Source organism: Macaca mulatta, chromosome 2 (genome assembly GCF_049350105.2).
Source record: "Macaca mulatta isolate MMU2019108-1 chromosome 2, T2T-MMU8v2.0, whole genome shotgun sequence".
Lineage (NCBI taxonomy): Eukaryota > Metazoa > Chordata > Mammalia > Primates > Cercopithecidae > Macaca > Macaca mulatta.
Window position 1 is genome coordinate 151,971,644 of NC_133407.1, and position 12,731 is coordinate 151,984,374.

The 12,731-nt window shown below is 52.9% G+C and overlaps 1 protein-coding gene and 1 long non-coding RNA gene across 16 annotated transcripts in view; one reads left to right on the plus strand and one right to left on the minus strand.

Annotated features, from left to right (window-relative positions):
* Nucleotides 1-12,731, minus strand: part of IQSEC1 (IQ motif and Sec7 domain ArfGEF 1) — a 392,952-nt gene that overhangs the window by 234,234 nt on the left and 145,987 nt on the right. The window lies entirely within an intron of this gene.
* The window catches only part of LOC144339280 (uncharacterized), a 47,150-nt gene that overhangs the window by 12,724 nt on the left and 21,695 nt on the right, over nt 1-12,731 (plus strand). For 3 of the 4 annotated variants that reach the window (XR_013414171.1, XR_013414169.1, XR_013414174.1), the window contains one exon: nt 10,432-11,520. The exons of the other annotated variant lie outside the window; for it this stretch is intronic. This is a non-coding gene — a long non-coding RNA (uncharacterized LOC144339280). The remainder of the gene's footprint in view (nt 1-10,431; nt 11,521-12,731) is intronic. 4 annotated transcript variants of the gene reach the window in all.

The following is a 12,731-nucleotide window of genomic DNA, read 5'->3' on the forward strand; positions in this document are numbered from 1 at the left end:
CCATTGTAGTTTTAATCTCTAGAATTTTGATTTGGGTATGGAATATAGTTATAATTGCTATATTAGTGGCCTTTTCTGCTAATTCTAGCATCAGTGTCTGTTTTGAGTCAGTTTTGATGGATTGATTTTTCTCTTTATGTGGGTAATAATTTCCTGCTTCTTTTCATTTCTGAAAACTGTTCACTGGATGCCAGGCACTGTATGTTCTACCTTGCTAGATATTTTTGTATTCCTCTAAATCTTTTTGAGCTTTGTCGTGAGATGCAGTGAAGTTGCATGGAAACTATCTGATCCTTAGGGGCTTGTTTTTAAGCTTGTTAGGTGGGACCCAAAGCAGTGTTCAGTTTAGAGCTAATCATTTCCACTACTAGGGCAAGACTTTCAGAATACTTTAACCAACATCTTATGAGTCGTGAGGTTTTCCAGTCTGGCTGGTGAGAATAAGCACTTTTCCCTCTGCTTTTGAGGGCCAGGCACTCAGTTATCTCTGATTTCTTTTGGATAGTCAGCCCAAAAGATCCCCAGCCTCTAGCAGTTTTCTCACGCTCACGAGCTGGGCAGTAGTCGGCCAAATACTCAGGGGCGGTGTGCAGAGTCCCTGAGCTCTGTGCAGTGTGTCCTCTCCCGGTCTTGTTTCAAGGCAACTCCAGCTGCCTAAGTGTTCCCAGACTTTGAGCGGCAGCTCCTCAACTCAGAGTTCTCTGGGCCCTGCCTGGCTTCCTCCTCTCTGAGCCGTGACCCGGACACTCCCCTGAGGCAGATGCTGGGCAAATCGTCCAGATGGCCTTGTTCATTTCCTACCTCTCAGGGATGCATTGTCTGATGTCCAGGGTCTTGGAAACTTGTTCCATGCATCTTGTCAATGTTTGGATATTTCAGGTGCCACATTCTGTTTGAAGCCTGATTTTGAATATCGAATGGATTTTGTTTCTCCAGGAAACTTTAGGAAACACCGGGGATCCTGAGCTTGATCCCATGTTACCGGGTACTTGTATCTCTCCCACCACAACCCCCGAATGCACAGATCACCTCTCTGCTGAGTACAGGAAGTAGGGAGGGGGTTGAAGCTGTGTTTAAAGATAAGAAAATCAAACATGTTTCTCTTGTGATTGTTTCATATTAAAATTTGACATCAACATCAACATGGCCTGGATGAACCTGAAGCACAGAGGTAACACTATATGTCAAACCAGCTGGCCCCAGAGGGGCAGGAGCAGTGGAGAAAAAGCTAGAGGAGTCATTCCCATCACTGCCCCTCACTCTGTCCAGGCTATCTCAATTCCTGGATTGACACTGTGTCCCAGAAGACAGAAGTGGAAACAGGAGGACCCTAACTCGTGTTGGTGTAGAATGTCTCCAGCAGTGATGAGCTCCCCATCCCTGGAAGGGTGCAAGCAGGTGCTGGATGATCTCATAGTTCTCTTAGCAGGGATATTACAGAAGTAGCTGGACCAGATCACACTCTCTGCCCTTTTTAAATGGCACAGATTCCATCACCATGCTCTGGGAATGAGAATCCAGCCTGGATAATTCATAAACCCTTGCTGCTTGCTGGGGGTGAGTTTCCATGGAAATGTCAGCGAGGCAGACCAGAAACTGAACAAACCTGCAGCATCTCCCTGCATTGGTCCTGAGGTCCGGGGCGGCAGCCCTTGCCAGGCCCGGCTCTGCCCTGACCTTGCTGAAGGGGCACTGCTGCACACAGTCAGTTATGTAATTGGCCGCCTTTGAAGAGCGGTTGCACCGAGTCACACGGGGGTTAGCAAACTAGTTCAAGGTAATTTATGACTCTGGGATGCTCGGGTTTCTAAATACAACAGACAACTATAAACTGCAAATGCTTTAAACTCTCTCCCCAAGGGGATGCTGCTTGGCCCAGCCCGACGGGCAACACTGATGGCCCAGCTGGCAGGGAGGGTTGGGGCATGGAGCAGGCAGCAGGCTTAGCCTGCTGGCTTAGCTCACCATGGGTCCCAGCAGAGGCCCATCCTGAAGACTCAGTGAAGACCCTTCAACGTCCTCCGTCCTGCCCTTGTGCTGTCTCTCATGTGCCTCGGAAGATGGTGGAGGTATTCTTCCTGCACTGTGGCTGGGTAGACTGCTCCATGTTGACAGTCACCGACTCCCACGGGCTTGCTTTTTCAAGTGCTAGTAATGTTTACTTCGGGTAAGTCAGAACTCAGGCAGCAGAGACTCCAACAATTGAAAAGCACTGCTCTTAAAAGCACTGCTCTTAATGGCAGGCAGTTCTCTCTTCCTTATGGATGACAGTCCCTGACTGACTCTCCAGACCAATCCAGCCCTTGAACCTGGGGCAAGTAACACTCTGCACTCTACTCTGCAGAAAGCATTCGCTTTCCTGTCCAGCACCCATGCCCAGAGCTGCCACTTCTGGCCCCACTTCTGACTGTCTGGAAGGCAACTATTGTGGCCGCCCTTGACTTTGAGGGGAAACACCTGTCGGGGCCATGTGACCCCATCAGACAGTGGGGACGTGACTATGGATTGGGACAAAGAAGATGGGGCCCCGGGGACCTGGCTGGAGGGGAAGAGGCATGAAAGTCTCAGGCTCCATAGTTGTCAGTGGGAAACCCCTCTCCGGGTGACCTCATGGGCTTCTCTACTGGATCAAGAGTACCAAGAACTCACGTCCCAGGGAAGGTGGTGATGGCGGCCGACAGCGGGAAGGATCACTCAGAGTCAGTCTATCATTGTTCCCCAAGGTGTGTGAAGGGCTGGGGGAGGAGACTCCCTCCCTGCATGTCAGCTGGTTCTGTCAGTCCTAGAAAAGCCGCATGAGCACTTGCTGAACACTCAGATGGCCTGAAGAGAGCACACCGGGTGGCAAGCGCGCCTTCCTGCTGCCAGCCACCAACGGTTCTGGCCAAGAATGGAGCTGACCATGAATGAAAGCCTCCACCTCCAGAAGCACACATTCCCCAGCAATGTCCAGAAAGCTCGGGTGATGACCCTGCCATCAAGACTGGAGAAGTCCTTCTGGGGCTTCACTCAATGTTTAGGCTACTGCCCAACGTCCCGGTAGATACTTCTAGGAACATGTCGCTCTGGGGCTGGGTGGACAGCCCAGGTTTGTATGTGACACTGCCGCTTCCAGTTGTGCATGAGGACTCACACCAGTCACAGGAGCTCCTGGAGCCATGGTGACCTCAGAGGATCCCGTGAGATTAGCACGAGCTGGTGCCAGTAATGGGGTCAGGGAGCAGCCGGGCACAAAGGCAGTCTTCAGTGTGCAGTGAACCCATGATCATGATTATGCCCGGGCTGTCATTAGTGCCATGGTGCCCCTCCATACCCAGTAGCCACACCTCACTGGCCTCTACCACAATGCTCCTCCCACCGGCAGTGACACAGCCTAGTCCTCAAAGCCCAGCCTTTCCCACTAAAGAGACTGACACTCAGGCACCAATGATGATCACACAGCTGGAGGGCTTCCTGGAAGAGGTGATGCTGGAGGATGTTCTACATTTCACACAACCTCTGCAGTTTGGGGGAATGAGTATCCCAGAGAAAGACACTTCAATACACACTGACCTCTATCACCTGGGTGTCGAGATCACAGAGTGGCACTGAGTGACAAAGGAACAAATGGGCTGAGCACCTTCTGCCTGGGCCTGGAGTGTCGGGGTCCGGTTTCCTCCAGGCAGCAGAGACACAGCTTCAGCTGACGGCCATGGCATGGGCCCTGTCATGCTCCTCCCTTTGGTGCCTGGATGTCCCATCTCCCTTGAGAACAAGGGTCACAGTGCTTTATCCATAAACAGCCCTGTTTTTCCACCTCACTGTACCCATGCCCTTTGAAATGTGACTTGGAAGCTCTTTTCATCAAAAGGTGGGGACTGGTTCCCACACCTTGCATCTGTGCTGGCTCCATGACTTGCTCTGGCCAACAGAATGTGGAGGAGATGATCCATGAGACCTCTGCGAGGACAGGGCAACCATGACCCAAGACCTCCATAGGACAAGGTGCTGTCTTCCCCACCGCCAGGGCCTGCATGCAGTGGAGTTGGTAGACATTTGCTGGGGGAAGGCACCTGGCCCTCACCACCGTGGGCCCATGATGACTGTCAATCTAAGGAGGCCAGCCTTTCTTACAGCAATCTCCAGCAAATGTTTTGGGTGTGATTAGAAGGCTGTGTTTTCAAATATGAAAATGAGTCAGTGGAAAGAGAAAAGGTATCAAGACCACATCTCCATTTGCTGAGGGAGTTCATCTCTCTCCAGGGCACCAAATAGCATTAGAGAGACGTGGGATGGAGGGTGTTGATGGCACGGCCTCTAGGGTCCTGGCCAGTTGCCCCTCATCAGGGGCTGGAGCTGGGGGCCAGATGTGCAGGGGCTGCAGGACAAGGCATCCCACAGGCCATGTTCTCAGCCACCTTTGACCTCCAGGAGAAGTGAATAACTCCTCCTACCCTAAGAGTCTCCGCTCACTGTTGGTCCGATATAGCGGGAGCCAGAGAGGACTATGAAAGGAGCATGGGGTGGTAAGGACAAGGGCCAGTCTTGGGTCCTCTGTGGCACAGAGTCAGCTGACCGGGAGCCCGGGCGTCCTGGAGCAGCCCACCATTGTCTTTGCCCCATAACCGCCAGCAACACCGTTGGCAATGACGTGCTTTAGCCACTTTCAGAAGCTGATGTCTTGGCATCCACAGCACGAGCCCAGATCTATGGCCTTTGGCATAACTGCTTTCTAGCCTCATGCGGGCGATGACTTTGGTCAACAATACCTTGACTTGGGTGGCCCTAGAGGTATGCTCCATGAAAGGCAGGAGTTTCCAGGAAGTAGGGTCTACCCAGGAGCCCTGCAGTCTGAAGACATCTGAGGGCCCCAGCCCAGCATCAGGGCGTTCTCAGGGCTGCTAGAGCTTGCAAGACAGAAAATTCTTTATCTAGGAGCTGGGACCTCCCTGCAGCAGTCAGGAGTCCCCACAGCTGGCCCAGCCCAGCCTCAGAACCTGGGAGGATATCCTCTGGGGCTCAGAGAGATTGAGGCAGGCCTGGAACTGCCATGAATCCAGGGCTCGGGACAGAGCTCTCCTACACTTTGCAAGGGGGATCACCCCATGAGGACTGGAAAATCTGACCATTCCCCAGGAGGCAGAGCTCAGGCCTAGTCAGGGTCAGAAGGAACTGCGTCGTGTCGTGGTAAGCAGCATGGGGTCTGCCCAGCACATGCAGGAGTCTACTGAGGGAGCCAGAGCAGATGACTTCCCCACTCTGAGCCTCGGTTTCGGTTTCCTCATCTGCAGGATGGGCATGTGAATGCGGGCTGCCGTAGAGGCCTATGCAGACTCCTTGGGGTGCTCAAACCTGTGCCTGGGGCCTCATAAGCTCAGTTCAAGGAGGTTGTCCTTGTCATGGTCATTATTGTCACAGGGTAAGGGACTGAGCTACAGTCATGGTCTGAAGGGATTGTCCTGGGACCTCAGGAGTGGAGCCTGGGAGCTAGATGGGGCCGGACTAGGAGAGATGCCAGAGGGCTGGCACCAGTACCTGCTACTGGTACACGGGCCAGGGAGGGGTGGCCACCTCTTCTCTGGGCAACGGCCTGGGGTCAGGGGTAAGGCCAGGAGGTGGCATGGGTTGGGCTGCGATCAGAGGCCACAGCTCTGGTGCCCCTGGGACAGGGACAGATCTTTTCTGGTGAAGACAGGGCTCTCCCTGTTCCAGGCTTGAGGGAGTCAGGACGCAGCCCCAGAGCTCTCCAGTGGGCTCCCAGGCAAGGAGCTGGAGTGGGTGGAGAGAAGGGGGTCTCTTCAACACAGATGCCTCACCGTGCACAGGACACTGAGGAGACAAGCCAGGGAATGAGAGCAGCCACGGGACATGCTCTGCAGGCCTTTAGGAGGAACGGGCTACAGGGCCTCTGCGTCGGCCAGCAGAGCCACTGGAGGGGGATGGGAAGGCTGTGCGGGGCCCGATTCCTCTGCTGCCAGCCCCAGGAGCCAGGTCCCCACTCGTCCTCCTATGCACAGATCCCGTGCCTAGCACCGTGGACATGAGAGGAGAAGCGCAGGCCCTGCCCCAGGACTCCCAATTAGACCCTCGTGCAGGACTCTGCTTTGTGGGACAGTAAGGCCACCCTGCTGGGCGGTGCAGACCCAGCCCTCCTCCAGGCTTGCATGTCCTGGCCATGGAACGCCCCACAGGGCCGCCTGCAGGACACGCACACCAGTGAGTGCCATGGAAAAAGCCGGGGAGGGAGAAGACACAGAACACAAGCTTGGCTGAGAGCGCTTTCAAGCCAACAACGTGAGGGACTTGGGACTGAGGATTTCACAAAAGCTTCTCCGGCTGAGACTGAAGCAAGGACAACTGCGTGTCCGTGTGGGAAATGAAGGTCACTCAACTCACACCACACCCCAGCCGGCTCCAGACACTGAGGACCTACATGTGAATGCGAAAACCTTAACACCTCTAGAAGAAAATACAGGGAAGTATCTTTCCAAACTGGGGCTGGGAATGATCCCTTAAACGAGAAACGAAAAGTTCGCCAAGCATTAAACAATTGGTAGATCTGTCTACAGTGAAACTGAGCATTCCTATTGGCCAGACACAAGGAAGAATGTAAAAGACAAACCACAATCAGCAAGGAGACACCCGGAATATGCGAGACCTACAAAGGAGGCGGATCCAGGATAGAGACAGAGCTCGCATGTGTCCACAGAAAAGGAGAAGCAGATTATGAAGGCCGATCGGGCATTTCCTAGAGGAGGAAACAGGGACAGCAAATGACCTAGGCAAGGATGCGTCACCTCCCGAGGCAGCAGAGAAATGCCAAGCAGGATCTTAAAGAGAAGTGGGTGATCCCACCAGACGGACAAAAATGAGACATCTCACAGAACCCAGGGTTTGAGTGCACGTAGATCGGGTGGAATACAGAAGTACTGGCAATGAGAATGTAAGCTGGAAGGACCACTTTAAAAATAATTTTGGGGCCGGGTGCAGTGGCTCATGCCTGTAATCCCAGCACTCTGGGAGGCCAAAGTAGGAGGAACGCTTGGCGCCAGGAGCTCAAGACCAGCCTGGGCAACATAGTGAGACCCGTCTCTAAACAAAATGAAAAATCAGTTGGGCATAGTGGCACACACCTGTGGTCCCTGTGTTCGGGAGGCTGAGGCTGGAGGATCACTTTAGCCCAGGAGTTGGAGGCTGCAGTGAGCCATGATCCTGCCACTGCACTCCAGCCTGGGCAACAGAGTGAGACCCTATCTCAAAAGAAAATCATTTTGTCATTTTCTTGTTAGGTTGACCATTCACATACCTGTAATCCTGCAGGTCCACTCTTAGCCAACACACAAAGCAGATATGAGAAAATCTCACAGCAGCATTGTTAATAATAGAAAATAAATAGAACGACCCAAACACGCCCTGACAGGAGAATGCAAAAATAAACTGTAGAATATTGACACAATTTATTTTCACATCAGCGAAAATAAACTATGGCTGCACAGGACAGCATTGTTTCTTGGTTACTAGAAACAATACAATGTTAGGTGGAAAATGCCAATCTTAGAAGGCTGCATAAGGTACAGCATTTCCATAAAACTCATCAACAAATGAAACACTATATCATCTCAACATCCGCAGTAACCTGTGAGCAACAGAATGACAAACACAAGATTCCGGGTTATGGTGATCTCGGGAAGGAGAAGTCGCAAACACACGGGTGCAAATCACTGGGAATGTTCCCCTTCTGGAGTTAGATGGTAGGCTCACAGATAATCATTATTTTATTATCCTTTGAAATGCACAAAGAAGGGGCACAGTGGCCTGTGCCTGTGGTCCCAGCTACTCAGGAGGCTGAGGTGGGAGGATGGCTTGAGCCCAGGAGTTCAAACCTGCAGTGAGCTATGATCATACCTGCGAATAGCCACTGCACTCCAGCCTGGCAACATGGGAGACCTATCTCTAAATAATAATAATAAAATGTACACATATAATATGCAGAACACATTAAATATTTGAAGATATCTGCAAAGAAAAAAAGAGGAGGACCACAGTGTCTGACCACTAGACAGACCCAGTTTGTGTGAATTCTGTCACTTGCAGCTGTTCTAACAATGTGTCACAATTGGAAGCCAGAGGGCTGTGCAGTGGCCAGAGACAGAGGCAGAGACCTGATTCCAGATGAGGGCACTCCTCCCTGTGAGCCTCAGTTTCTCCATATGCAAAACAAGGGGGGATCGTACTGGGGATGACAAATGGCTGGTACTCCTCCCGCAAGTCTTGTCTTCCTCACGCCCTGGCTGATGGGCACAGCACTCGCTCTCTCACAAGTACACAAGCAGCTTTGGAGTCCTCGGCTTGCCACTGGAGGCTGCCGGCTGGTCGAGGAGACAAGGCACGCTAACTGAACCTACTTACCGAGTGGAGAGGGTCTCCACTTTGGACCCGGGGGATTGGAAGCCTCGCAAGCAGATCCTAGGTATCTTGGTGCCTCCCTAGAGGAGTGGCTGGCCTTGGAACCCACTTGGGCCAGAGACCCTGATGTCCCATGTGGACTGCAACACCCACCCCTGCAGCCTCCAGTCACCTGCAGCTGGCCCAGCCCCTTGCTGCCCACCCACTCTCTGTCCAGGACGTCCTACTCCCACCCGGTGGGTGAGTAGGCTCCTGGTTGTCCTATGCTGCCAGGTTCCTGGCAGCTTCACTGTACTTGGAAACAGCTCGACTAGCACAGAGGCCAGGCAGGGGCCCACCATCACCCTCTAGTTCAGGGGTACCACAGGAAATGGCCCTACTGTGCCTCCATGAGTTTGTGCAGCCAGTCACCCCCAGGAACGCCCCGCTTCTGCTGGGCAGGCAGAACTGACTGTATTCCTTCCACTCCCTTTGCAGTCAGGCCTCCTGTCCTGCCCTTGCTGTGTGCCCCCTCTGCTTGTGAGCCACCTTTCTTCCCCTCCTGGCCCCAGCTGGGAAGAACCCTCCTTGTTGCCCCTGCCCCAGCTACCTTCCTCTCTGGTAGGATGCGACTGCCCCCTCCAGATGTTCATAGCACAGAGCTCAGCTTTCTGATGGAGACTGGCCTGCTGGGCTGGAGTCAGGCTCTGGGGCTCTGCCCCCACAGTTCCGGGAGCCCTCAGTGTCTGCCTCACAACCAGCATGGGAATGACAGTAGCCTCAGGGGTGACAGCAAGGGTCCCATGGAATAAATGGCTTTCCCAAGCATCCTCAGCTGGTTCCATTTGCCCAAGTCAGTGAAGTAGGCGGAGGACAGCACTTCGCTAGCCATTTTAACAACAAGAAACTCAAGGGCCTCGTGGGCTAAGTGATTCTCCAGCATCACTGCCTCCTTCCCACGGCAGAGCCTCCTTGGGCCTGCCTCCCTGGCTTGCCTGTGGGCCAGGCTATTTTGACACTTGCATTGCTTTATTGATTATTTTTGTAACGAAAAGTTGCCCTTTGGAGTCTGTAATTTCCTCTATATAAGAGACAGAAAAAGACTCATTGTAGGGCACAGCCTGGTGAATCCAAAGGGCTAGGAAGATCCAGCATGTTCCATCAGGTCCTTGAAACCACACTCCTGGGTGGACACACTTCCCTCCCTGAGGCAGAAGACCCCGGAGGGGCCACAGTTCCTAATCACTAAACAGTGGTACCTGCAGGCCGCATCCTGCTACTGCCAATTATTTTGATAACAAGATCATATCTAGAGACATTACATCCAGTGACAGGGTGTTTGCGGTGATTCATCTGTCATCCCTTTTATTCGTTTTATGAAAATTTTAAATGACAGCTGGGGCTCTGTTCTCAGAAGTCTTGGTTACTAGAAAGAACTGTGAGTTTCTTAGAAAATAAGGACAGGACCTTAAGGCAAGTCTCAAATGAGCAGAGTGGAAACAAGGGCATCTCCTGATGCTTATCCTGGAAACAGAGCCCCAGCATCTAACTACAATGCACCTGGGGCCATGTGGACCAGATGAGAGTGTGCCATGGACACCCATTGTATGGCAGGGCCTGGAGAACCCAGCCATTATCCTCACCATGCACAAATTCCCAGAGGCAAACACCACAGGCCACTTTGCATTTGCAAAGACATAAAAATAAGATTGTTCAGATTCTCAGGAATAAAGATGTTGGAGGCTCACTGTGCTCCCAGTTGCTCCTGAGCTCCAACTCTTTCAAGCCTATCTTCTTGCTCTACAACTACCCACTCCAACCCACCACACCCCAGCAAGCTCCCCACCTGGAAGATTCCAATTCCTCCTTCCAACCCGCTTAGACACTCCCTCCTCCGGGCAGTCTTCCTTGCCTTCCCTCTGCCTGGCAACACTTATCCTCATGACCTACTCAACACACAGTGGGTTCAGATTCTGCTGCTTACATGTCTCAGTCCCCTACCAAGGGACAAGTTTGTGCGAGCAGGGCTCATGGCCGATTCACGCTGTCACCTCCTCCCCTCTGCAGGGCACCTGGCACATAGTGGCGATGGAGCAGGGACTCACAGAAGCCTGAGCTAAATACCTGGTGTCTGTCTTCATGGAAATCATCGTTTAGTGAAAGACAAATGATGACAAACAAAGTGAATTTGAGGCTCCCTGAACACAGGCCAGACCATCCTTTCCTGAGAACTTCACAGATAAGCTGGGATCTCACGGGTGAGGAGTGTGAACTGGGCAAGAGGGTGTAAGGAACTTCCTAACGAGAGGGATTCCCATGGAGAAGTGATCAATGTGGGAGAGAGCAGCTTGTGTTGCTACCAAAGGCCAGGAGTGCCCAGACAGAGATGGGGCAATAAGCAAGAGCTGAGAGTGCATGTGCACCCCAGCACAGGGAGCGATGCTGAGTGACAGATGAGCCCCATGTTGCAGGGCTGACCTCTGGGGTGCAGGGCTGGCCTGCGGGTGCTGTCTCCCCTGCTTCATGCCACCGTGGCTCTGTTCCGCATCCCACCCTCCCCTGGGTCTGGACTTAGGCTGACAGAGCAGGCTCTACTGGACCTCTGCCTGTGTCACAGCAATAGGAAAGGAGGAGTGTCCTGCCAGCACTGGTGTCACTGTGTGCGCCTGTGCCCCTCTCACTTGTCACCAGCCAACCCTCTGCCTTGCCTGAAGGCAACAAGGAGCAGGGCTGCCGGACCCTCTGACAGGGAGGGCACCGCAATGAAGGGACTGAGGGCATGCAGTAATCCCGCTCACTCCACAGTCAAGCGTTTGACGTTCATTTCCTACGAGCACGGAAAATCCGCTGACTACGTTTTCATGCCTTACCAATCACTCTGATCCTAGTGAGGAGAACAACAGATTGAAACTGGGCAGGAGTGAATGGACTTGGGGAGAAAAATGAGGAAGCCAATTTAGTTTTCCATGAAAAAATAAAGGACACAACTTTAGACTAGGATTAGAGCAATGGAAACAAAGAAGCATTGATGGATTTAAAGACAGGAGGCAGCCTTGATGTGCACAGGGTAGCAGACGAGAGATGTACGGCCCAGGATGGCAGGAGGAATGCAACAGCCGTGTGCCAGCAGCTTGCCAGCCGTGGGGCCGTCTCCCGGTGAGTCTAGAGTGCCCAATCTGTGTCTGTTCTTGTGTTCCCTGGGTTCTCCTAATAAACCTCCCTTCTTGCTTAAAATAGAAAGGAAAAAGCATGAGCTAAGTAAGGGAGGGAGAAGATGGATTAATGAGGCAGAGAGCTGCTGAGTGGACTGACAGATGACTGGCAGGCAACCAGGGGAATTCATTCATGTCTCCAAATGCTCAAGTGAGGAGGAACTGGACTCAACCAAAAAGAAAAAGAAAGGCCTCCTCACTGGGTATCCCTCAGAGGGGTCCCTCCCCTCCTCTATCTACATATCAGGGGTCTGTGTTCTTCCTGGGAAATGCTGCCAATTTCACACGCGACAGAGAAAGAGGATAGAGAAAGACGGAGAGGAAAGGGGAGGGACAGGGAGGTGGATGATGGATGGGCTCCATGGAACCATCACTTCATCTTCTCCTCCCCTTCCTGTGGCTTCTCGTTCAGAGGCCCAAACTTGACTGTCAGAGCTGGGAGAGCCAGGATGCACAAACACCCCAAAGGAGATTTTCAGCAGCAGCAGGCAACTGCACAGGAACTTATAGCCTGGGATTCATGTAGCCATAGAAGGGCCCAGATCCTCCCCTGTCTGAGTGACCTTGTCAGCCACAAAGAGGAAATGTTTGAGATGCACAACTGTTCAGTGATCCTGGATTCAGCTCAGGTCACGGCCTTCATGGGTGCCTTGTGGCTCTGTCCGTGGTGCTGAAGTGCAGCTCCGTGGCTGGAGAAATGCATTCTAAGACCATGCCACAGTATGTCAGAGCGCAGTGGGCTGCGGGAGCACATTTACCCCAGGGCCTCACTTTGCTGATGACACAGCAGAAGCCCAGAGAGGGGAAGGGCTTCCCTGCAGGCTGCACAGGAGAGGCAGGGTGGGTGTGGAAGCAGCAGATGCATGCTCAGACACAGCCCCTTTCCTTTGGAAGCTGCCTCAGGCCATGCCTACTGCCCAGAATAATCACCAGCTCTGAAACTCCAGAGAGGTGATTTCCCCAAGGATGTTGGATCCCACACAGGTGGAGATGGCTTCCCAGCCCTGCTGATCTCTCTGACCCACCTCTGGCTGCCTTCCTCCCTGCTGCCCAGCTCGCTCACCAGCCTGCTTTCCAATCCTCCGAGGACAGAGATCTGCAAACTATAGCCTGTAGGCTACATAGGGTTTGCTGCCCACTTTTGCAGAGCCCTCG